General features: G+C 49.2%; 1 pseudogene; it reads right to left on the reverse strand.

The window, feature by feature from the left end:
- Positions 1-1,378: 1,378 nt before the first annotated feature.
- On the reverse strand, positions 1,379-18,449 carry LOC128562062 (dual specificity protein phosphatase 7-like; annotated as a pseudogene).
- Positions 18,450-22,886: the final 4,437 nt, after the last annotated feature.

The raw sequence follows: 22,886 nt of genomic DNA on the forward strand, positions 1-22,886 counted from the left end.
TCCCTGGGGCCCCATCTAGTCCTGACACCTGATAGAACCGAGGTTGGAGAAGGAACAAAACTGGAGGAGGATAACGGAATCCATGGCTTTGTTCTGTGGATATGGAGGGTGGGGTGGCTAGAGCCGCACACCCCTTCCACCTGTCCATCCTTGTCCACCCCCACCCCTTCCCTGGGGTTGAAATGGGTGCAAGTCTCCTGGCAGTAGAAAGCATGGACAAAATGGGAGCAGGGCAGGCTTCAATGAGACAAGGGGGCTGGGAGAGGCAGCTGGGCCAAAGCAACAGCCAGAGTCAGGGAAGAATTTAGAGGCAGGGTTGGCCCCACTACCTAAGGTCTCCCCTGCCACTGGTCCTCTACTCCCAGTTACACACAGAGACAGAAGTAGTGGGTAAATATATCAAAGGGCCCAGGGCCTATGCCCTCCTAGGACCTGAGCCCAGAGCCTTCATGCTACTGCGTGGTAGTGCCCTGCTGCATCACTAGCAGGATGGTGGCAGAGCCCCAGGCCCCCCATCTTTTGCCTCAGGGTTGTCTGTAGGGACCCCTAGAGGGGAGAATGGGAGAGCTGAAATTGCAAAGACCACACGTCCAGCCCACCAATCACACCTTGCCGCAGTCCTCACTGCCAAGTGCAGTGCCACGCTGGACTGGGACAAAGGTGGAAGATGGCAGGACTGGGGGTCCCAACACTTGGAGAGCAGGAAGCCACCCCTTCAAGAAGGGCCCACCGAGGAAACGGAGGCTTCACACGTGTGGAAGACGCATTTGATCCAGATCAACACGGTGTTTATCTTTTCCATAAAAAACAAAAACAAACCTAATTGTTTTCTGGAGAACAAAAAACAAACCTGAGAATACTTCTCTCTCTGGAAAGGGATGACATCCTGGTTTATTCCACTGGTTAGTCCACTGTTGCATGTGGCCTGAAAAGAACACTATTTTGTGAACAAAAGAAACATCAAGAAAAGCTGAAACACTCTTTGTGCTCCAGGGAGCTTGGATTTATCTGCCAAAGGTAAAAAGTCAACTCAAGTCCATGGATATGTCTTTCAAAAGTAGCCAATGGGCTGGAAAGGAGTGTCCTAAGAAAGGGTGAGGCCCTGTTGGACCCCCAGAGCCACACGTGTCTGAGAGCTGAGTCCTCTCCAGCAACCCTTGCAGAGGGAGGCCCTGCCTGTGGGCCCTACTCCCACAGGACAGTGAGGGCACTCACTCATTGGTTAGGCCCAGGCAACATCTGTGGGTTCCTCAGGCCAGAGGCAGCAGGCTTGGTCCCCTCCAAGCCTGTGGAGGCTTAGCGGTGGCCTGATGCCCCCAGATGGCCCTGTGGAGGGCTGAGCAGTGTCCTGATGCCATGCCCAGCAGTGTGCCAGGCCTCATGTGTACTGGAGCATATTGAGAGGAAACAGGTTGAGATTGGTGGATGTGGAGAAGTAGAGTTGCTCACTGGGCACATGGTTGTGGCATGAGCTGCTGGGTCCCAGCATCCACTCAAAGTCCAGCAGCTGCCCCATGAAGGTGAAGTTGGGCGAGATGTTGGACTTTTTCCTCTTGACGAAGTCATAGGTGTCATTGAGTGACAGGTTCATCTTCTGCCTCAGCTAGGCCACAGTGACTGTCACTGAGCGGCTGATGCCTGCCAGGCAGTGCACCAGGACACCACACGTCCTAGAATGGGCCTCGTCAATGAAGCTGATGGCCTCAGGGAAGAACTGGGAGAGGCTCTGGCTCCAGAGGTCAGAGATGGGGATGTGCCTGTAGGTGAACTTGCCACCCTGCTCCAAGGCATTGGGTAAGTTGGGTGTGACATGGAGGAAGTACTTAATGCTGTACTTGCCAAGCACGTCCAGGTTGGTGGGGTCCTTGACACAGCTGAGGTAGAGGTAGGGCAGGATCTGGTCTGGGAAGTCTGGTTGGCTAGAGGGCACAGGGCTGCCATCCGATTCAGTGGCACTGCTAGGCAGCTCTGGGTCTGAGTCGGGGTCCCAGCAGTCAGAGCTGATGCCTAGGCACCCCAGGCCCAGCACAGAGGTGGGCGAGTTACTGAGTGAGGAAGAGCTGTCCACGTTGATCTCTCAGGGCTCTGAGGACTCTGGAGCTTGTTGAAGGCACCTGGGAGGTGGTAGGCCTGGCAGCTGTCATCATGCAGCTTCTGTAGCAGCAGACCGAGCACCAAGGCTGGAGCGCTGGCTCGGGCTGCCACTGGGCCATGGACTCATCCTCCAGCAGCACAGTGGCCGCCTTGCAGCGCCTGGCTGAACGCTCCTTGTGGGCGTGGTTGGGGAGGATGGAGCGGATGTGCAGGTTGCCCTAGTGTGGATGGCGCAGCATGAGGACCGGGATGGCTGGATTCACGGTCGTTTTGTTGTGTGGTGACTCGATGAGCCTGTGAGGTTGGCAGTGGAGCAGGGTGGATTCTTCCTGGCCTTGCCACTACCTGGCTCTGTCTGCCAACTGGAGGCGTGGCCTTGCCAGTTGATGAAATCTGTCCCTTGAGGCTTGGCAGGAAATGCCAGGGGGTGCTGATGGTGTTCGTGGGAAGGGCCTGACTGGAAACAGCAGTGGATGCCGGCTGTGGTGGTCCACCAGTAGGCTAGGGAGGCACCTGGTCTGAGGACCCGCCCCCTCCACAGCCCCCTCCCAGCCCCGGGCTCCTGCCCTTCTGCAATAGCCTTGGGCCCCTGTTCTGATGGCCCTCCAACAGAATTGCCCCAGAGTCAGAGGCCAGGCAACCCCACCCACCAGCCAGGGAACCCTCCCCACCTGCATCCTGCCCATTTCCCATCACTAGCCTGCGGTCCACCTGCCAAGGAGTAAGACTACCTCAGAGGGGGAAGCACAAGTTGATGGGGAAGGTGACGTGGGCTAGGGACAGGCCTCCTTTCTCAGCAGCAACAGAGGCCATGGAAACCCATGATGTTGGGTCCCAGGGAAAACGACCCGTTTTGCTGAGGGGTGTCTTTCACTTCCACCAAGAACAAGGCACGCTGCAGAGCAAAGTCCTTGCCTGTGCTTCCAGTGCATGGCCAGTCCATCGCAGGCGATGAGGGTGGCGCCGCATCCTGTTCTTCTTGGATTTGCTGCACACTGGGGCTACCGCCACCAACGCAGCCTGCGAAGTGGGCAGGATGGCAGTGGGGAGGGTTGCCTGTCTGGTGGCTATGGGGCAATTCTGTTCGAACGCCACCAGAAAAGGGGCCAAAGGCAATTGCAGGTGGGCAGGGGCTCAGGGCTGGGAGGGCGCTGTGGAGAGGGGCTACCAGGCAGGAACAGGGGGCTGGGAGGGGGCTGTGCAGGGGGGTTACCAGGCAGGAACAGGGGGCTGGGAGGGGACTGTGCAGGGGGGTTACCAGGCAGGAACAGGGGGCTGGGAGGGGGCTGTGCAGGGGGACTACCAGGCAGGAACAGTGGGCTGGGAGGGAGCTGTGGAGGGGGGTTACCAGGCAGTAACAGGGGGCTGGGAGGGGGCTATAGAGGGGGGTTACCAGGCAGGAACAGGAGGCTGGGAGGGGGCTGTGGAGGAACAGTGGGCTGGGAGGGGGATGTGGAGAGGGGTTACCAGGCAGGAACAGGGGGCTGGGAGGGGGATGTGGAGAGGGGCTACCAGGCAGGAACAAGGGGCTGGAGGGGGCTTTGGAGGGGGGTTACCAGGCTGGAACAGGGGGCTGGGAGGGAGCTGTGCAGGAGGGTTACCAGGCAGGAACAGGGGGCTGGGAGGGGGCTGTGCAGGGGGGTTACCAGGCAGGAACAGGGGGCTGGGAGGGGTCTGTGCAGGGGGGCCACCAAGCAGGAACAGGGGGCTGGGAGGGGGCTATAGAGGGGGGTTACCAGGCAGGAACAGGGGGCTGGGAGGGGGATGTGGAGAGGAGTTACCAGGCAGGAACAGGGGGCTGGGAGGGGGATGTGGAGAGGGGCTACCAGGCAGGAACAAGGGGCTGGAGGGGGCTTTGGAGGGGGGTTACCAGGCTGGAACAGGGGGCTGGGAGGGAGCTGTGCAGGGGGGTTACCAGGCAGGAACAGGGGGCTGGGACGGGGCTGTGCAGGGGGGTTACCAGGCAGGAACAGGGGGCTGGGAGGGGGCTGTGCACGGGGGCTACCAAGCAGGAACAGGGGGCTGGGAGGGGGCTATAGAGGAGGGTTACCAGGCAGGAACAGGGGGCTGGGAGGGGGCTGTGGAAGGGGGCTACCAGGCAGGAACGGGGCTGGGAGGGGGATGTGGAGAGGGGTTACCAGGCAGGAACAGGGAACTGGGAGGGGTATGTGGAGAGAGGCTACCAGGCAGGAACAAAGGGCTGGAGGGGGCTTTGGAGGGGGGTTACCAGGCTGGAACAGGGGGCTGGGAGGGGGCTATAGAGGGGGGTTACCAGGCAGGAGCAGGGGGCTGGGAGGGGGATGTGGAGAGGGGCTACCAGGCAGGAACAAGGGGCTGGAGGGGGCTTTGGAGGGGGGTTACCAGGCTGGAACAGGGGGCTGGGAGCGAGCTGTGCTGGGAGGTTACCAGGCAGGAACAGGGGGCTGGGAGGGGGCTGTGCAGGGGGGCCACCAAGCAGGAACAGGGGGCTGGGAGGGGGCTATAGAGGAGGGTTACCAGGCAGGAACAGGGGGCTGGGAGGGGGCTGTGGAAGGGGGCTACCGGGCAGGAACAGGGGGCTGGGAGGGGGATGTGGAGAGGGGTTACCAGGCAGGAACAGGGGGCTGGGAGGGGGATGTGGAGAGGGGCTACCAGGCAGGAACAAGGGGCTGGAGGGGGCTTTGGAGGGGGGTTACCAGGCTGGAATAGGGGGCTGGGAGGGAGCTGTGCAGGGGGGTTACCAGGCAGGAACAGGGGACTGGGAGGGGGCTGTGCAGGGGGGTTACCAGGCAGGAACAGGGGGCTGGGAGGGGGCTGGGCACGGGGGCTACCAAGCAGGAACAGGGGGCTGGGAGGGGGCTGTGGAAGTGGGCTACCAGGCAGGAACAGGGGGCTGGGAGGGGGATGTGGAGAGGGGTTACCAGGCAGGAACACGGGGCTGGGAGGGGGATGTGGAGAGGGGTTACCAGGCAGGAACAAGGGGCTGGAGGGGGCTTTGGAGGGGGGTTACCAGGCTGGAACAGGGGGCTGGGAGGGAGCTGTGCAGGGGGGTTACCAGGCAGGAACAGGGGGCTGGGACGGGGCTGTGCAGGGGGGTTACCAGGCAGGAACAGGGGGCTGGGAGGGGGCTGTGCACGGGGGCTACCAAGCAGGAACAGGGGGCTGGGAGGGGGCTATAGAGGAGGGTTACCAGGCAGGAACAGGGGGCTGGGAGGGGGCTGTGGAAGGGGGCTACCAGGCAGGAACGGGGCTGGGAGGGGGATGTGGAGAGGGGTTACCAGGCAGGAACAGGGAACTGGGAGGGGTATGTGGAGAGAGGCTACCAGGCAGGAACAAAGGGCTGGAGGGGGCTTTGGAGGGGGGTTACCAGGCAGGAACAGGGGGCAGGGGGCTGGGAGGGGGATGTGGAGAGGGGCTACCAGGCAGGAACAAGGGGCTGGAGGGGGCTTTGGAGGGGGGTTACCAGGCTGGAACAGGGGGCTGGGAGGGAGCTGTGCAGGGGGGTTACCAGGCGGGAACAGGGGACTGGGAGGGGGCTGTGCAGGGGGGTTACCAGGCAGGAACAGGGGGCTGGGAGGGGGCTGGGCACGGGGGCTACCAAGCAGGAACAGGGGGCTGGGAGGGGGCTGTGGAAGGGGGCTACCAGGCAGGAACAGGGGGCTGGGAGGGGGATGTGGAGAGGGGTTACCAGGCAGGAACACGGGGCTGGGAGGGGGATGTGGAGAGGGGTTACCAGGCAGGAACAAGGGGCTGGAGGGGGCTTTGGAGGGGGGTTACCAGGCAGGAACAGGGAGCTGGGGCGGGGTCGTGCAACAGTGAGGGTGGGCAGGGACGGGGGGCTAGGAAGGGGATATGAACTGGCAGGGGCGGGCACGACCATGGACGAGAAGTGGTCGATGACCTAAATAGGTCGAGGGGGCACCAGAGGTGAGGAGGTGGCAGGAATGGGGTCAGGGGAACAGGCTGGGGGTAGAGAGGGATGGGGGGACAGCTGGGACGACTGAAGGGCAACAGGGGCAGGAGAAACATTGGTTTGCTGAAACAAAGGAGAGAAAACACCAGATGAAATGTTACATCTACACAAGCCATCGCAGAGAGATCAAGGCACGTTCACTATACATGGACGAGTGAAATGATAGTCGACGACAGCTCCGTTAGATGTCATTTCCACTACATGACATTCTGGAAAATGGAAAACTACAAAAATGGTGAAAATCTCCATAGTTGCCAGGTCTGTGGACCAACAATAGAGACGAAGCGGTAAGATAAGGGGACTTGGAGGGCAGGGGAGTGCACCACCTGAGGACCCAATGGGCAACAGGGCTGTGAGCGTGTCACACTCAACAGAAATGCCCAATGGAAAGAGTGAACCTGAATGGAAATGATTTTCTTTAGAGAATCAGGTGTCAAGTTTTGGATTAATTGTAACAAATATATCCCAGTAAGTGAAGACGTTATTGATAGTTGCAAATAGGACATGGGGGAGAGAGGAAAGATTGATAAGGGAACTCGGATCCAGTTTGATGTCAATCCCAAACTCTTCTAGACGAGATGATGCTTTTATTACAAATCATCATTTAACACCATGGCTCAGGCAGATATTTTCAGGGATGGGGGTGAGGACAGGGTCTCACTCTCCCTCCCTGGCTAGAAAGCTAGAGTGTGGGTGGTGTCATCAAAGCTCACTGCAGCCTCAAAGTCTTGGGCCCCAGTGATCCTCCTGCCTCAGCCTCCCAAAGGGCAAGGATGACATGTCTCACCCACCAAGCATGGCCCTGTGAGATATTTTGATGCCAGTGGTCAATAATCAGGTAGTATCTAGAAATGAACTTGAATTATTGCCTGCCATCGAATGTGAACCTACCTTGACTTGCAAATGTATATTGAATTCTGTGGTGGCAACAGGAAAATTAAAATATTGCTCCATGAAAAACACAGCTTACCCTCTTCTTAGGTTTGTGTTATGTGTGGGACACCAAGTAATCCCCAATCACTGTTCTGAATAACCTTCATGGCCACAGTAAGTTTTTCAGGTGACCAACCTCATGCATTGCAAAGCTCTGCTCTGAGGGGGTGGCAGGGGGCGTCACTGTCACCAGAGAACGCTGTTAGTGCCTTCACAATAGGGACAACTGCAGGAATCTTCCTGTCAGAAGTTTAGAGAGAACTACCCTGTTTCCCTGAAAATAAGACAGTCTTATTTTAAGGTGTGCTCCCAAAGATGCGCTAGGTCTTATTTTCAGGGGACGTCTTATCTTTCCTGTAAGTAGGTCTTATTTTTGGAGGATGTCTTATTTTCGGGGAAACAGGGTAGTAAAATTCAACTGTGAGTTCGAACATCTGATCCCATTGTTTCCTGACTTCCAAGCAGAGCCATAAGATGAAAGCTGGGTTTCAGAAAGATCATGGAGTTCAGGGAGCCTGTGCGGGCCGTACCTTCATGGAGATGAGACCACACAGAAAGGCAGCAGAGCAGACAGACAGAGAGCAGGGTGCTGGTGGTGCAGAGTGAGGAGGGACGGGGTCCAAGCCCATTGACAGGCACCTACACCTGAGGAGGTCTGAGATCCCTCTGTCCTCAGTTCTCTGCACTCTCATAGGACAATGGTAATAGGCCTATTTGTTGTTATGACATGAGGAGGTTAAAATGACTCAATCCAGGTGAATCATGAGGAAGAGGATTGGTCCCTTAGTCATCTTCCGTGTTTGCTAAATGGCACGGGGAACAAACTGGACACCAGGTAGGGTGCTCGCATCACTCCAGGGCAGTGGGGAATGGAGGGTGATTCCTCATCCCTTCTGTGGGTCTGATGCTCTGCAGCTGTCAGGGAACGTCTGGCATTATGGCCTGTGATCCCCACATCAGCCCGTGTGTGGGCAGAGCAGGTGCTGTACCTCCTGTTCTCTACTGAGTGGTTGTGACATTGAGGGAAGCTGAGTGGCTTTTAGCATCACATCATGAATGAGTGAGGGATCTGGCATGGGAAGGGTACATGGGTCCATGGGAGGCACAGACCTCTGACGGCTGGGACCTCTCCATCATATCCTGGACTCGTGATGCAAGTGCTCCCCTGACTCTCTTTCTCCAATATTCCTATCCATTGTTCAAGGGGAATCCAAGTCGATGCCCCGGAAGACATGGCTGGATAAAGAGTTTTCCCTGATCACAACACATCCTCTCTCCTCTACACATCTTCCATCCCGAATGTGGCCCTGTTCCCTCTGAAGGAAATCCTCTGAGGGTCTTGGCATCACATCTGTGGCCTTCCTCCCCCAGTACGGTCATGCTGGGAGCTGCCCCTCAGGTGACCACACTGAATGACTAGTGTCTGCTTGTCCTCCAAGTGTGCTCACTGTAGAGCATTGTGAAAAGCTGCCTCATGATGTTTTCACAAACAATAACCTTTCCTACCACTCGTTAAACCTGAGTAAGCAGCTAGGGAGAATTCACAGGAAGAGCGGCCATCTGGGCTGTGCTTTGGTAGTTTATAGAAGGAAACTGGTAACCCCGTCTGCCTCCTTGACTATTTCTCTGACCAGCCTCACCAGAATTGAAGTCAATGTGAGTTTTTTGTTTATCTAGTGACACCAGGGAGCACACATGGAGATTATTTGGTTCCTTAAATTTATGTATGAACAGAAATGACATACCATTAGTTTACTGAGCTCAGCACACATTTCAAGAAAAAGAAGAGAGATGTGTATAAAATAGACTATAACATGTAAAAACCCACAAAGTCATCTCCTGCCTTCTGGATTTCCTCCTAATTTTTAAAATGAATGGTTTTGGCAACTACTTTGTTAAGTTAAGACGACATTGACATAGATGTTCTTATATTTTCCAATTTAAGGACATCTACCTGAGCAATGTTTGAGAATCACGGGATATAAGAAAAAAGATTCTATTCCTAAAAGGATAGGGGAACCTGTTTGACAGGAGAATCCAATATATACATTGGGGCATCAAACAAAACCACAAACTCACTATAACCACCCATGGGAAAATGCAGAGGATAATTTTGTAAGTCAAATATTGTAAGAAATACTCTAACTGGTCATGGTGAAGGAGCATAGTGTCGCACAGGTCAGTATGAACATACCTTTCAGATGGCTTTTGAGGTTTCCCATAGTGATATGGCAAGTGGCAGCAGGAGGGGCTGAGATATATACTCTCCCGTCACCATGGGGATGGACATCACAGAGCTTCCCAGTGAAGGCACAATCCACCCTGTGAGGTCCAACTGCTGCTGTGCAGGCAAGTGGGCTTTCACGTGTGCAAAGCTGTCATTGAAGTTGAAGTAGTTTCTCTGAAAAACTCAACCCCCATCCTCCACACTGTATTCCCTTTCTTAAAAGAAGTCATAGGAGGGTCAACGGTGTACCCCCAAGTAGAGTCACTAGTGAGGATTTCAAATGAAAAAGAAACAAAACTGACCTGTTGACTACAAGCAGAGGTTCCATTCTTGATTAGAAATACATCCCCGGACGTTTCTACTGTTCCTGCATCGTCAAGTATTTCCAGAACCAATAAGACAATATTGTTCAGGATTAGATAGTATACAGTAGTTATAGATATTTACTTAGAAAAAGTCTCAGTTAAGGATACACTTAGCAAACTACATTTTCATCATATCCACATATATTACTGTGTCCTTAGTTATAGCTCAAGCTCTGTGAATTCAAGGAGAAATTTCCCTTTCAAAGTGTATGTCAATAGCTGGCTGTTCACTGAGTAATTTTTTGTGGGGGGAAAGTGACTGTATTTTCACCAGTGACTCTTCCGGACAGTGAAAAGTCTGGGTGGGTACATGCATGTAGGCCCAGCTACTTTGATTTGTTTGTTTGTTTTGAGACAGAGTCTGACATTGTCCCCCACAGGAGAGTGCCGTGGTGTCATAGGTCATAGCAGCCTCCAACTCTTGGGCTAAAGTGATTGTCATGCCTCAGCTTCCCGAGTAGTTGGGACTCCAAGTGCCCACCACAATGCCCGACTATTTTGTAGAGATTGGGTCTCACTCTTGCTCAGGCTGGTCTTGGACTTGTGAGTTCAAGCAATTCACCCACTTCGGCCTCTCAGAGTGCTAGGATTCCAGGCATGAGGCACCGCACCCAGCCAGTCCCAGCTACTTGAGAGGCTGAGGCGGGAGGATAACTTGAGACCAGAAGTTTGAGGTTACAGTGAGGTCTGAGTGTGCCACTGCACTCAAGGCTGGGCCACAGAGTGAAATTTTGCCTCCTGAAGTAAATAAATAAATACATAAATAAGATTGGAACTACTATGACCTCAAAGAAAAATACAGACATACATAAAGAGAAACTTAGGAGAGGTTGGGGCTAGTTTCGTGTCTGGCCCAGCCTTTCTTTTCCTGAGTAGCTTTGTGTTGACATTTCAGAAGCAGAAGGCACATATTCTGTGGTCCTATCTTTTGGAAATGGTGGTGTATCATTTCTATGTTTCTCTAAACTCATCAACCTCATGAAATGCTGTAGTTTACTTCAACTTTCTTTCCAGTTTTCCGGTTAGCAATGAACTAACGACTTAAAGCTTCAAATACTTTCTACCAGGATTATTATGGGGCAAAGTAGTAAAATATTGAAGGATGCTAATGTATATTGTCAAGTAATTTCCTGGAAAAGGTGAATGAATTTTGCACTCCTGGCAGGAAAGTATGAATGCTTCCATTTCACCAACTTTAAACTGTATGGCTGCGTGGTGATGGATTATGTGGAAAGGACACTTAGAGTCTATGTGTATGTTAATGGAGTCACCTTGTGTGAGGTGTAAGGCTTTCGTGAGGGCTCAGAGTTCTGGCTGTTGTGAGGAGGTGCTGGGAGGCAGAGGAGTAGAGGTGATAATGTGGAAGACACGGTGGTAAAGCCTGCCTTGCAATGTGGGCTTAGGATAAAACAGGTGCCACTGATAAAACAGGTGAGATGTTGGAAAAGGAGTACAAGGTTACTGTGACTGAAGGCCAGCAATCAAGGAATGAGTTCTGAGAAGCAGGAGGGTCATGTGAGTGGAGGGCGGCTAAAGGAGATGAGGGGTTATATGCTGGGCCAGGGAGAATGTGGAGATTAGGGTTTTCTATAAAGAGAATTAGGAGCTGGAGTAAATGAGGTACAGAAAATAAAGATGATAAATATTGGTGTTTTAAAGGGGATGGAATGTTATGAGGGTAAATAGATATGTGGGGGGCCTGGTGGGTAAAGGAACAGGAATAGTGTGGCTGCCACCCCTCAGAGGCAAGGGCACCAGCCTAAGGCTGTGAATTCAATCTCCATTTAGAGGAATGCTATTGGGAGGATATTATGGTCCCATGTAACATGCTTTTAGCTTCCTTTTGCCACCCTTCTGTTGACAAATGGAGAAAGTAAAAATCGGAGAAGTCATGTGACAAACCCACTGTTAACATATTTTATAATTGGAAAGCTATTTGCAACATATATATAATTAAAGGAAAGAAAAAAGGTCCATTTTGTTCCTTTTTCATTTGAAATCCTCACTAGTCACCCTAATGGGGTACACCATTGACCCTCCTATGACTTCTTTTATTTTTTTTTTATTTTTTTTTTTTTTATTGTTAGGGATTCATTGAGGGTACAATAAACCAGGTTACACTGATTGCAATTGTTAGGTAAAGTCCCTCTTGCAATCGTATCTTGGCCCCATAAAGTGTGACACACACCAAGGCCCCACCCACCTCCCTCCTTCCCTCCTTCTGTTTCACCCCCCATAACCTTAATTGTCATTAATTGTCCTCATATCAAAATTGAGTACATAGGATTCATGCTTCTCCATTCTTGTGATGCTTTACTAAGAATAATGTCTTCCACGTCCATCCAGGTTAATACGAAGGATGTAAAGTCTCCATTTTTTTTAATGGCTGAATAGTATTCCATGGTATACATATACCACGGCTTGTTAATCCATTCCTGGGTTGGTGGGCATTTAGGCTGTTTCCACATTTTGGCGATTGTAAATTGAGCTGCCATAAACAGTCTAGTACAAGTGTCCTTATGATAAAAGGATTTCTTTCCTTCTGGGAAGATGCCCAGTAATGGGATTGCAGGATCAAATGGGAGGTCTAGCTTGAGTGCTTTGAGGTTTCTCCATACTTCCTTCCAGAAAGGTTGTACTAGTTTGCAGTCCCACCAGCAGTGTAAAAGTGTTCCCTTCTCTCCACATCCACGCCAGCATCTACAGTTTTGAGATTTTGTGATGTGGGCCATTCTCACTGGGGTTAGATGATATCTCAGGGTTGTTTTGATTTGCATTTCTCTAATATATAGAGATGATGAACATTTTTTCATGTGTTTGTTAGCCATTCGTCTGTCTTCTTTAGAGAAACTTCTATTCATGTCTCTTGCCCATTGATATAAGGGATTGCTGGCTTTTTTCATGTGGATTAATTTGAGTTCTCTATAGATCCTAGTTATCAACCTTTTGTCTGATTGAAAATATGCAAATATCCTTTCCCATTGTGTAGGTTGTCTCTTTGCTTTGGTTATTGTCTCCTTAACTGTACAGAAGATTTCAGTTTAATGAAGTCCATTTGTTTATTTTTGTTGTTATTGCAATTGCCATGGCAGTCTTCTTCATGAAGTCTTTCCCCAGGCGAATATCTTCCAGTGTTTTGCCTATGCTTTCTTTGAGGATTTTTATTGTTTCATGCCTTAAGTTTAAGTCCTTTATCCATCTTGAATCAATTTTTGTGAGTGGGGAAAGGTGTGGGTCCAGTTTCAGTCTTTTACATGTAGACATCCAGTTCTCCCAACACCATTTATTGAATAGGGAGTCTTTCCAACAAGGTATGTTCTTGTTTGGTTTATCAAAGATTAGGTGGTTGTAAAATGTTACTTTCATTTCTTGGTTTTCAATTCGATTCCAAGTGTCTATGTCTCCGTTTTTGTGCCAGTACCATGCTGTCTTGAGCACTATGGCTTTGTAGTACAGACTAAAATCTGGTATGCTGATGCCCCCAGCTTCATTTTTGTTACAGAGAACTGCCTTAGCTATATGGGGTTTTTTCCGGTTCCATACAAAACGCAGAATCATTTTTTCCAAATCTTGAAAGTACGATGTTGGTAGTTTGATAGGAATGGCATTGAATAGGTAGATTGCTTTGGGAAGTATAGACATTTTAACAATGTTGATTCTTCCCATCCATGAGCATGGTATGTTCTTCCTTTTGTTAGTATCCTCTGCTATTTCCTTTCTGAGGATTTCATAGTTTTCTTTATAGAGGTCCTTCACCTCCTTCGTTAGGTGTATTCCTAGGTATTTCATTTTCTTTGAGACTATGGTGAAGGGAGTTGTGTCCTTAATTAGCTTCTCATCTTGACTGTTATTGGTGTACACAAAGGCTACTGACTTGTGGACATTGATTTTATATCCTAAAACATTACTGTATTTTTTGATGACATCTAGGAGTCTTGTGGTTGAGTCTTTGGGGTTCTCTAAGTATAAGATCATGTCGTCAGCAAAGAGGGAGAGTTTGACCTCCTCTGCTCCCATTTGGATTCCCTTTATTTCCTTGTCTTGCCTAATTGTATTGTCTAGAACTTCCAGCACTACGTTGAATAGTAAAGGTGACAGAGGACAACCTTGTCTGGTTCCAGTTCTAAGAGGAAAAGCTTTCAGTTTTACTCCATTCAGTAAAATATTGGCTGTGGGTTTGTCATAGATAGCTTCAATCAGTTTTAGAAATGTGCCACCTATGCCTATACTCTTCAGTGTTCTAATTAGAAAAGGATGCTGGATTTTATCAAATGCTTTTTCTACATCTATTGAGAGGATCATGTGATCTTTATTTTTGCCTCTGTTAATATGGTGGATAACGTTTATAGACTTGCGTATGTTAAACCAGCCTTGCATCCCTGGGATGAAGCCTACTTGATCATGATGAATGACTTTTTTGATGATAAGCTGTAATCTATTGGCTAGGATTCTGTTGAGAATTTTTGCGTCTATGTTCATGAGTGAGATTGGTCTGAAATTCTCCTTTTTGTTTGGGTCTTTTCCTGGTTTTGGTATCAGGGTGATGTTTGCTTCATAGAATGTGTTGGGGAAGATTCCTTCTTCCTCAATTTTTTGGAATAATTTCTGCAGTACAGGAATAAGCTCTTCCTTGAAGGTTTGATAGAATTCTGGAGTGAAGCCATCTGGACCAGGGTATTTTTTGGTTGGAAGATTTTTTATTGTTTCTTTGATCTCAGTGCTTGAAATTTGTCTGTTCAGGAGCTCTATTTCTTCATGGCTGAGTCTAGGGAGAGTGTGTGATTCCAAATATTGATTCATTTCTTTCACATTGTCAAATTTCTGGGCATAGAGTTTCTGGTAGTATTCAGAGATGATCTCTTGTATCTCTGTGGGATCAGTTGTTATTTCCCCTTTATCATTTCTGATTGAGGTTACTAGAGATTTTACTTTTCTATTCCTCGTTAGTCTGGCCAATGGTTTATCTATTTTATTTATATTTTCAAAAAACCAACTCCTTGTTTCATTAATTTTCTGAATGATTCTTTTGTTTTCAATGTCATTGATCTCTGATTTGATTTTGGATATTTATTTTCCTCTACTGAGTTTAGGCTTAGATTGTTCTGCTTTTTCCAATTCCATAAGATCTCTTGTGAGATTGTTGATGTGCTCTCTTTCTGTTTTTCGAATGTAGGCATCTAAAGCGATGAATTTTCCTCTCAAAACTGCTTTTGCAGTATCCCACAGGTTTTGGTAGCTTGTGTCTTCATTGTTGTTATGCTCAAGGAAGTTAATGATTTCCTGTTTTATTTCTTCCTGCACCCATCTGTTATTCAACAGAAGATTGTTTAATTTCCATGCCTTTGGGTGGGGTCAAGCATTTTTGTTAGAGTTGAATTCCACCTTTAGTGCCTTATGGTCTGAGAAGATACAAGGTAAAATTTCAATTCTTTTGATTCTGTTGATATTTGTTTTGTGTCCCAGGATATGATCAATTTTGGAGAATGTTCCATGGGATGATGAGAAGAATGTATATTCTTTGTCTTTGGGGTGGAGTGTACTATATGCATCTATCAAGCTCAGTTGTTCTAGGGTCTCATTTAAGTCTCTTATATCCTTGTTTAATTTCTGTTTAGAGGATCTATCCAGCTCTGTAAGAGGAGTGTTAAGGTCCCCTGTTATTATGGTATTATCAGATATCATATTGCTCAGACTGAGTAAGGTCTGTTTCAAGAATCTGGGAGCATTTAAATTGGGTGCATAGATAATTAGAATTAAAATGTCTTCTTGTTGTATTTTTCCCTTAACCAATATAAAGTGACCATCTTTGTCTTTTTTGACTTCAGTTGCTTTAAATCCACATGTATCTGAAAATAAGATTGCATCTCCTCTTTTCTTCTGAATTCCATTTGCCTGAAGAATTGTCTTCCAACCCTTGACTCGGAACTTTAATTTGTGTTTTGAAGCCAGGTGTGTTTCTTGCAGACAGCAAATGGATGGCTTGTGTTTTTTAATCCAGTCAACCAATCTATGTCTCTTCAGTGGGGAATTCAAGCCATTAACATTTATTGAGATAATTGATAAGTGTGGTAGTATTCTATTCGTCTTATTTTGTGAGAGTCCATTGCTTAGTTTTATTTTTTGCATCAGTGTGGAGGTTTGGTTCTGTCCTTTAATTTCTGAGTTCTTACTTTGCTGCTGATCCATTGTGGTGGTCAGTGTGCAGAACAGGTTGAAGTATTTCCAGTAGAGTTGGTCTTGTTGTGGCGAATTTCCTCAATGTTTGTATATCCAGAAATGATTTGATTTCTCCGTCAATTTTGAAGCTTAGCTTAGCAGGGTACAGAATTCTGGGCTGGAAATTGTTCTGTTTAAGTAGATTAAAGGTAGATGACCTTGGAAAGTTTGGAAAGTTTCATTAGAGAAGTCTGCGGTCACTCTGATGGATTTACCCCTGTAGGTCAATTGGCGCTTACTCCTGGCAGCTTGCAGAATCTTTTCTTTTGTCTTGACTTTGGACAGGTTCATCACAATGTGTCTTGGAGAAGCTCGGTTAGAGTTGAGGTGACCTGGGGACCGATAGCCCTCTGAAAGCAGGGTGTCAGAATCTTTGGTGATATTTGGGAAATTTTCTTTTATAATATTCTCTAGTATGGCTTCCATTCCTCTCAGGTATTCTTCTTCCCCTTCTGGAATTCCTATAACTCGTATGTTGGAACGCTTCATAAAGCCCCATAATTCTGACAGTGAAAATTCTGCTTTCTCTCTCTTCTTTTCTGCCTCTTTTACTATCTGAGTTATCTCAAAAACTTTGTCTTCTACCTCTGAAATTCTTTCTTCTCCATGGTCTAACCTGTTGCTGATACTTTCTATTGCATCTTTAAGTTCCCTGATTGACTGCTTCATTTCCTTCAGCTCTGCTATATCCTTTTTATATTCTTCATATCGTTCATCTCTGATTTGATTCTGTTTTTGGATTTCCTTTTGGTTATTTTCCACTTTATTAGCAATTTCCTTCATTGTTTCCATCATTTCTTTCATTGTTTTCAACATGTGTATTCTAAATTCCCTTTCTGTCATTCCTAACATTTCTGTATAGGTGGAATCCTCTGCAGTAGCTACCTCATGGTCCCTTGGCGGGGTTGTTCTGGACTGGTTCTTCATGTTGCCTGGAGTTTTCTGCTGATTCTTCCTCATGGGTGATTTCTTTATCTGTTTCCTTGCCCTAATTTTCCTTTCACTTCCTCTTGCTCTTTAAGTTCTCATGCCTGTGGACTAAGGGTTACAGGATCAGAAGGGTGAGAAGGTTTAAGAGCAAAAAACGGATGAAAGAAAGGAGGACCAAGTGATAAGGAAAAAAACAGAAAAATAGAGAAAGGAGAGGGGGTGGGTAAAAGGAATATTGACAAAAAGAAGAGAGGCACAGAAAGAGGGAAACAGAGCAATATAGGTGTACAGTAGGGTACTTTGATACAACCTTAAAAAAAAACCACCTTCGGGGGGTGCCCAGTTGGGTGGTTCCCTTGAGGTCAGCAGCTCTTTGCTAACCTGATCAGACACAGTACCCCACCTCCACCAAGTAGAGAGGAAAGACAAAAATGCTATAAATCAAACCAAAACAAGCAAACAGAAAACTTTACGGGATAAAATTGGCTGGAAAAACCAAATAATAGCGGTAGAAACACTAACAAAAATGAAGTTCTAATTATTGAAATAGGCAGCAATGGGAAATTATAATTAAACTAGAAAAATTGAGAAAGAAAAAGGATCTGTATGGAAAAGTTGAACTTAAAAAACAAAACAACAATCCACAACATCAAAATAAACAAAAAAAACAACCAAACCAAAAAAAAAAAAAAAAACACAACCAAAAACAAAGCAGTATGTATATGTTATTGAATATGTCTGGGCAACACGTGGTCTTCTCGGGTATGAGATGTTAATCACAGTTCTGATATGACTGGAGGCTGCTAGTTTCTCAAACCCCAGCAGGTAGACACCCTAAATCTCTCTTCAGCCCACTTAAAAAGCACTTTGAACTTGTTCACTTACTGAGCAGAAGCTTTCTCAGGGAAGTGCTTGTCGCTGGAATCACTGCTGAAGTGGCTATCCACTTACCCTGTGTGTCAAAACTGGTCTCCCTCTGCCCCTGAGGGTTAGTTAGGGCTGCAAGGCGGCTCAGACCCCGCCCTTAGGCTACTTGGTCGCTGGGTTACCAGCTCCCACCCAATTCCAGCTCTGCGACCCTGAGGGCGGAGCTTGCCGGGGCAGATCGCTCACAATGTCTGCCTGTGACCCAGAGCCAAACACTATTAGCTCCGTCTGGCTCAGCGGCTCAGACTGGGGCCCTAGACAAAGGCCAAAGTTCTCTGCACTCCCGCTCAGGCTCTCCCCAAGGCAGTTCAGCTGAGTGCCAAGTCCAAAGACACCAAAACAGTTCACAGATAAAGTCTTTCTGGTTTACAGTCTCGCTGCTACTGAACTTACAGTTGCAGGCAGGTTTAGACGGATTGAACACACGCGACCACTTGCCGGTTTTCCACTGTTTTAGTCCTCCTCTTGGGGTCCAGAAGTCTCTAGCTGACTCCCGTATCCTCTCAGGGGTGATGATAGGCAGATCCCACCAGCCAGAGATGCCTGGAGTCCTATATCCCCAGACTCACAGTGCCCAGATGCAAGGAAGCTGTTACTCGGCTGCCATCTTGCTCTGCCTCCCTATGACTTCTTTTAAAAAAGGGAATACAGTGTGGGGGGTAGGGGTTGAGTTTTTTGGATAAACTACTTCAACTTCAATGACAGCTTTGCACACGTGAAAAGCCCACATGTCTACACAGCAGCAGTTGGACCTCACAGGGTGGATTGTGCCTTCACTGGGAAGCTCTGTGATGTCCATCCCCATGGTGACGAGAGAGTATATATCTCAGCCCGTCCTGCTGCCACTTGCCATATCACTATGGGAAACCTCAAAAGCCGTCTGAAAGGTATGTTCATACTGACCTATGCGACACTATGCTCCTTCACAATGACCAGTTACAGTACGTCTTCCAATATTTGACTTAGAAAATTATCCTCTGCATTTTCCCATGGGTGGTTACAGTGAGTTTGTGCTTTTGTTTGATGCCCCAATGTATATATTGGATTCTCCTGTCAAACACGTTGCCCTATCCTTTTAGGAATAGATTCTTTATTCTTATATCCTGTGATTCTCAAACATTGCTCATTCAGATGTCCTTAAATTGGAAAATACAGGAATATCTATGTCAATGTCATCTTAACTTAACAAAGTAGTTGCCAAAACCATTCATTTTAAAAATTTGGAGGAAATTCAGAAGGCAGGAGATGACTTTGTGCGTTTTCAAGTTATAGTCTGTTTTATACATGTCTCTCTTCTTTTTCTTGAAATGTGTGCTGAGCTCAGTAAACTAATGGTATGTCATTTCTGTTCATACATAAATTTAAGGAACCAAATAATCTCCGTGTGTGCTCCCTGGTGTCACTAGATAAACAAAAAACACACACTGACTTCAATTCTGTTGAGGCTGGTCAGAGAAGTAGTCAAGGAGGCGGAGGGGGTTACCGGTTTCCTTCTATAAACTACCAAAGCACCAGCCCAGATGGCCGTGCTTCCAGTGAATTCTCTCTAGCCCCTTACTCAGGTTTAATGAGTGGTAGGAAAGGTTATTGTTTGTGAAAACATCACCAGGCAGCTTTTTGCCATGTCCTACAGTCTGAGTACACTTGGGGGACCAGCAAAAACTGGTCATTCAGTGTGGTCCCCTGAGCTCGCAGTGTGACAGTATTGGGCCAGATGTGATGCCAGGACCCTCAGAGGTTTTCCTTTAGAGGGATTAGGGCGACATTAGGGATGGCAGATGTGTAAAGTAGTGGAGAGAGGATGTGTCGTGATCAGGGAAAACTCCTTATCCAGCCATGTCCTCCGGGGCATTGACTTGGATTCCCCTTGAACAATGGATAGGAATATTGGAGAAAGAGAGTCAGAGGAGCACTTGCATCACGAGTCCAGGATATGACGGAGAGGTCCCAGCTGTCAGAGGTCTGTGCCTCCCATGGACCATGTACACTTCCCATGCCAGATCCCTTACTCATTCATGATGTGATGCTAAAAGCCACTTAGCTTCCCTAAATGTCACAACCACTCAGTAGAAAACAGGAGGTACAGCACCTCCTCTGCCCACACACGGGCTGATGTGGGGATCACAGGTCATAATGCCAGATGTTCCCTGACAGCTGCAGAGCATCAGACCCACAGAAGGGATGAGAAATCACCCTCCATTCCCCACTGCCCTGGCGTGATGCGAGCACCCTACCTGGTGTCCAGTTTGTTCCCCGTGCCATTTAGCAAACACGGAGGACGACTAAGGGACCAATCCTCTTCCTCATGATTCACCTGGATTGAGTCATTTTAGCCTCCTCACGTCATAACAACAAATAGGCCTATTACCATTGTCCTATGAGAGTGCAGAGAAATGAGGACAGAGGGATCTCAGACCTTCTCAGGTGTAGGTGCCTGTCAATGGGCTTGGACCCCATCCCTCACTCTGCACCACCAGCGCCCTGCTCTCTGTCTGTCTGCTCTGCTGCCTTTCTGTGTGGTCTCATCTCCATGAAGGCATGGCCCACACAGGCTCCCTGAACCCCACAATCTCCCTGAAACCCAGCTTTCATCAGAGGGCTCTGCTTGGAAGTAGAAAACAATGGGATCAGATGTTCAAACTCACAATTAAATTTTGCTAGTTCGCTCCAGACTTCTGTCAGGAAGATTCCTGCAGTTGTCCCTATTGTGAAGGCACTAACCGTGTTCTTTGGTGACAGTGATGCCCCCAGCAACCTCCTCAGAGCAGAGCTTTGTAATGTATGAGGTTGGTCACCTGAAAAACTTACTGTGGCCATGAAGGTTATTGAGAATAGTGATTGGGGATTACTTGGTGTCCCATACATAACACAAACCTAAGAAGAGTGTAAGCTGTGTTTTTCATGGAGCAATATTTTCATTTTCCTGTTGCCCCACATAATTCAATATACATTTGCAAGTCAAGATTGCTTCACATTCGACGGCAGCCAATAATTCAACTTTGTGTCTAGATACTACCTGATTATTAACCACTGGCATCAAAATATCTCACAGGGCCATGCTTGGTGGGTGAGACATGTCATCCTTGCCCTTTGGGAGGCTGAGGCAGGAGGATCACCGGGGCCCAAGACTTTGAGGCTGCAGTGAGCTTTGATGACACCACCCACACTCTAGCTTTCTAGCCAGGGAGGGAGAGTGAGACCCTGTCCTCATCCCATCCCTGAAAATATCTGCCTGAGCCATGGTGTTAAATGATGGTTTGTAATAAAAGCATCATCTCGTCTAGAAGAGTTTGGGATTGACATCAAACTGGATCCGAGTTCCCTTATCAATCTTTCCTCTCTCCCCCATGTCCTATTTGCAACTATCAATAATGTCTTCACTTACTGGGATACATTTGTTACAATTAATCCAGAACTTGACACCTGATTCTCTAAAGAAAATCATTTCCATTCAGGTTCACTCTTTCCATTGGGCATTTCTGTTGAGTGTGACACGCTCACAGCCCTGTTGCCCATTGGGTCCTCAGGTGGTGCACTCCCCTGCCCTCCAAGTCCCCTTATCTTACAGCTTTGTCTCTGTTGTTGGTCCACAGACCTGGCAACTATGGAGATTTTCACCATTTTTGTAGTTTTCCATTTTCCAGAATGTCATGTAGTGGAAATGACATCTAACGGAGCTGTCGTCGACTATCATTTCACTCGTCCATGTATAGTGAACGTGCCTTGATCTCTCTGCGATAGCTTGTGTAGATGTAACATTTCATCTGGTGTTTTCTCTCCTTTGTTTCAGCAAACCAATGTTTCTCCTGCCCCTGTTGCCCTTCAGTCGTCCCAGCTGTCCCCCCCATCCCTCTCTACTCCCAGCCTGTTCCCCTGACCCCATTCCTGCCACCTCCTCGCCTCTGGTGTCCCCTCGACCTATTTAGGTCATCGACCACTTCTCGTCCACAGTCTCTGCTGCCCCTGCCAACTGATATCCCCTTCCTCGCCCCCAGTCCCTGCCCACACTCACAGTTGCACAACCGTGCCCAAGCCCCCTGTTCCTCCCTGGTAACGCCCCTCCAAAGCACCCTCCCAGCCCCCTTTTCCAGCCTGTGAACCCACCTCCACAGCCCCCTCCAAGCCCCCTGTACCTGCCTGGTAACCCCGCTCCACAGCCCCCTCCCAGCCCCCTGTTCCTGCCTGGTAACCCCCCTCCACAGCCCCCTGTTCCTGTCTGCTGGCCAAATCCACGGCCCCCTACCAGCCCCCTGTTCCTGCCTGGTAACCCCCCTCCACAGCCCGCTCCGAGCCCCCTGTTCCTGCCTGGTGGCGCCACTCAACAGCCCCCTCCAAACCCCCAGTTCCTGCCTGGTGGCCTAAATCCACAGCCCCCTCCCAGCCCCCTGTTCCTGCCTGGTAAGCCCCCTGCAGAGCCCCCTCCCAGCCCCCTGTTCCTGTCTGGTAGTCAAATCCACGGCCCCCTACCAGCCTCCTGTTCCTGCCTGGTAAGCCCCCTCCACAGCCCACTCCAAGCCCCCTGTACCTGCCTGGGAACCCCCCTCCACAGCCCACTCCCAGCCCCCTGTTCCTGCATGGTAACCCCCCTGCACAGCCCCCTCCCAGCCCCCTGTCCCAGCCTGGTGGCCTAAGCCCACAGCCCCCTCCCAGCCCCTGTACCTGCCTGATGGTGCCACTCCACAGCCCCCTCCAAGCCCCTGTTCCTGCCTGGTAACCTCCATCCACATCCCTGTCCCATCCCCCTGTTCCTGCCTGGTAACCCCCCTCCACAGCCCCCTCCCAGCCCCCTGTTCCTGCCTAGTAACCCCCCTCCCATCACCCTCCCAACCCCTGTTCCTGCCTGGTAACTCCCCTCCACATCCCTGTCCCATCCTCCTGTTCCTGCCTGGTAACCCCCCTCCACAGCCCCCTCCCAGCCCCCTGTTCCTGCCTGGTAACTCCCCTCCACATCCCTGTCCCGTCCCCCTATTCCTGCCTGGTAACCCCCCTCCACAGCCCCCTCCCAGCCCCTGTTCCTGCCTGGTAACCCCCCTGCACAGCCCCGTCCCAGCCCCCTATACCTGCCTGGTGGCCTAAATCCACAGGCCCCCCCAGCCCCCAGTACCTGCCTGATGGCACCACTCCACAGCCCCCTCCAAGCCCCTGTTTTGCCTGGTAACCCCCCTCCACAGCCCCCTCACAGCCCCCTGTTCCTCCCTGGTGGCCTAAACCTACAGCCCCCTCTCTGCCCCCTGTTCCTGCC

The sequence above is a fragment of the Nycticebus coucang genome, chromosome 12 (genome assembly GCF_027406575.1).
Source record: "Nycticebus coucang isolate mNycCou1 chromosome 12, mNycCou1.pri, whole genome shotgun sequence".
In the NCBI taxonomy this organism is placed as follows: Eukaryota; Metazoa; Chordata; class Mammalia; order Primates; family Lorisidae; genus Nycticebus; species Nycticebus coucang.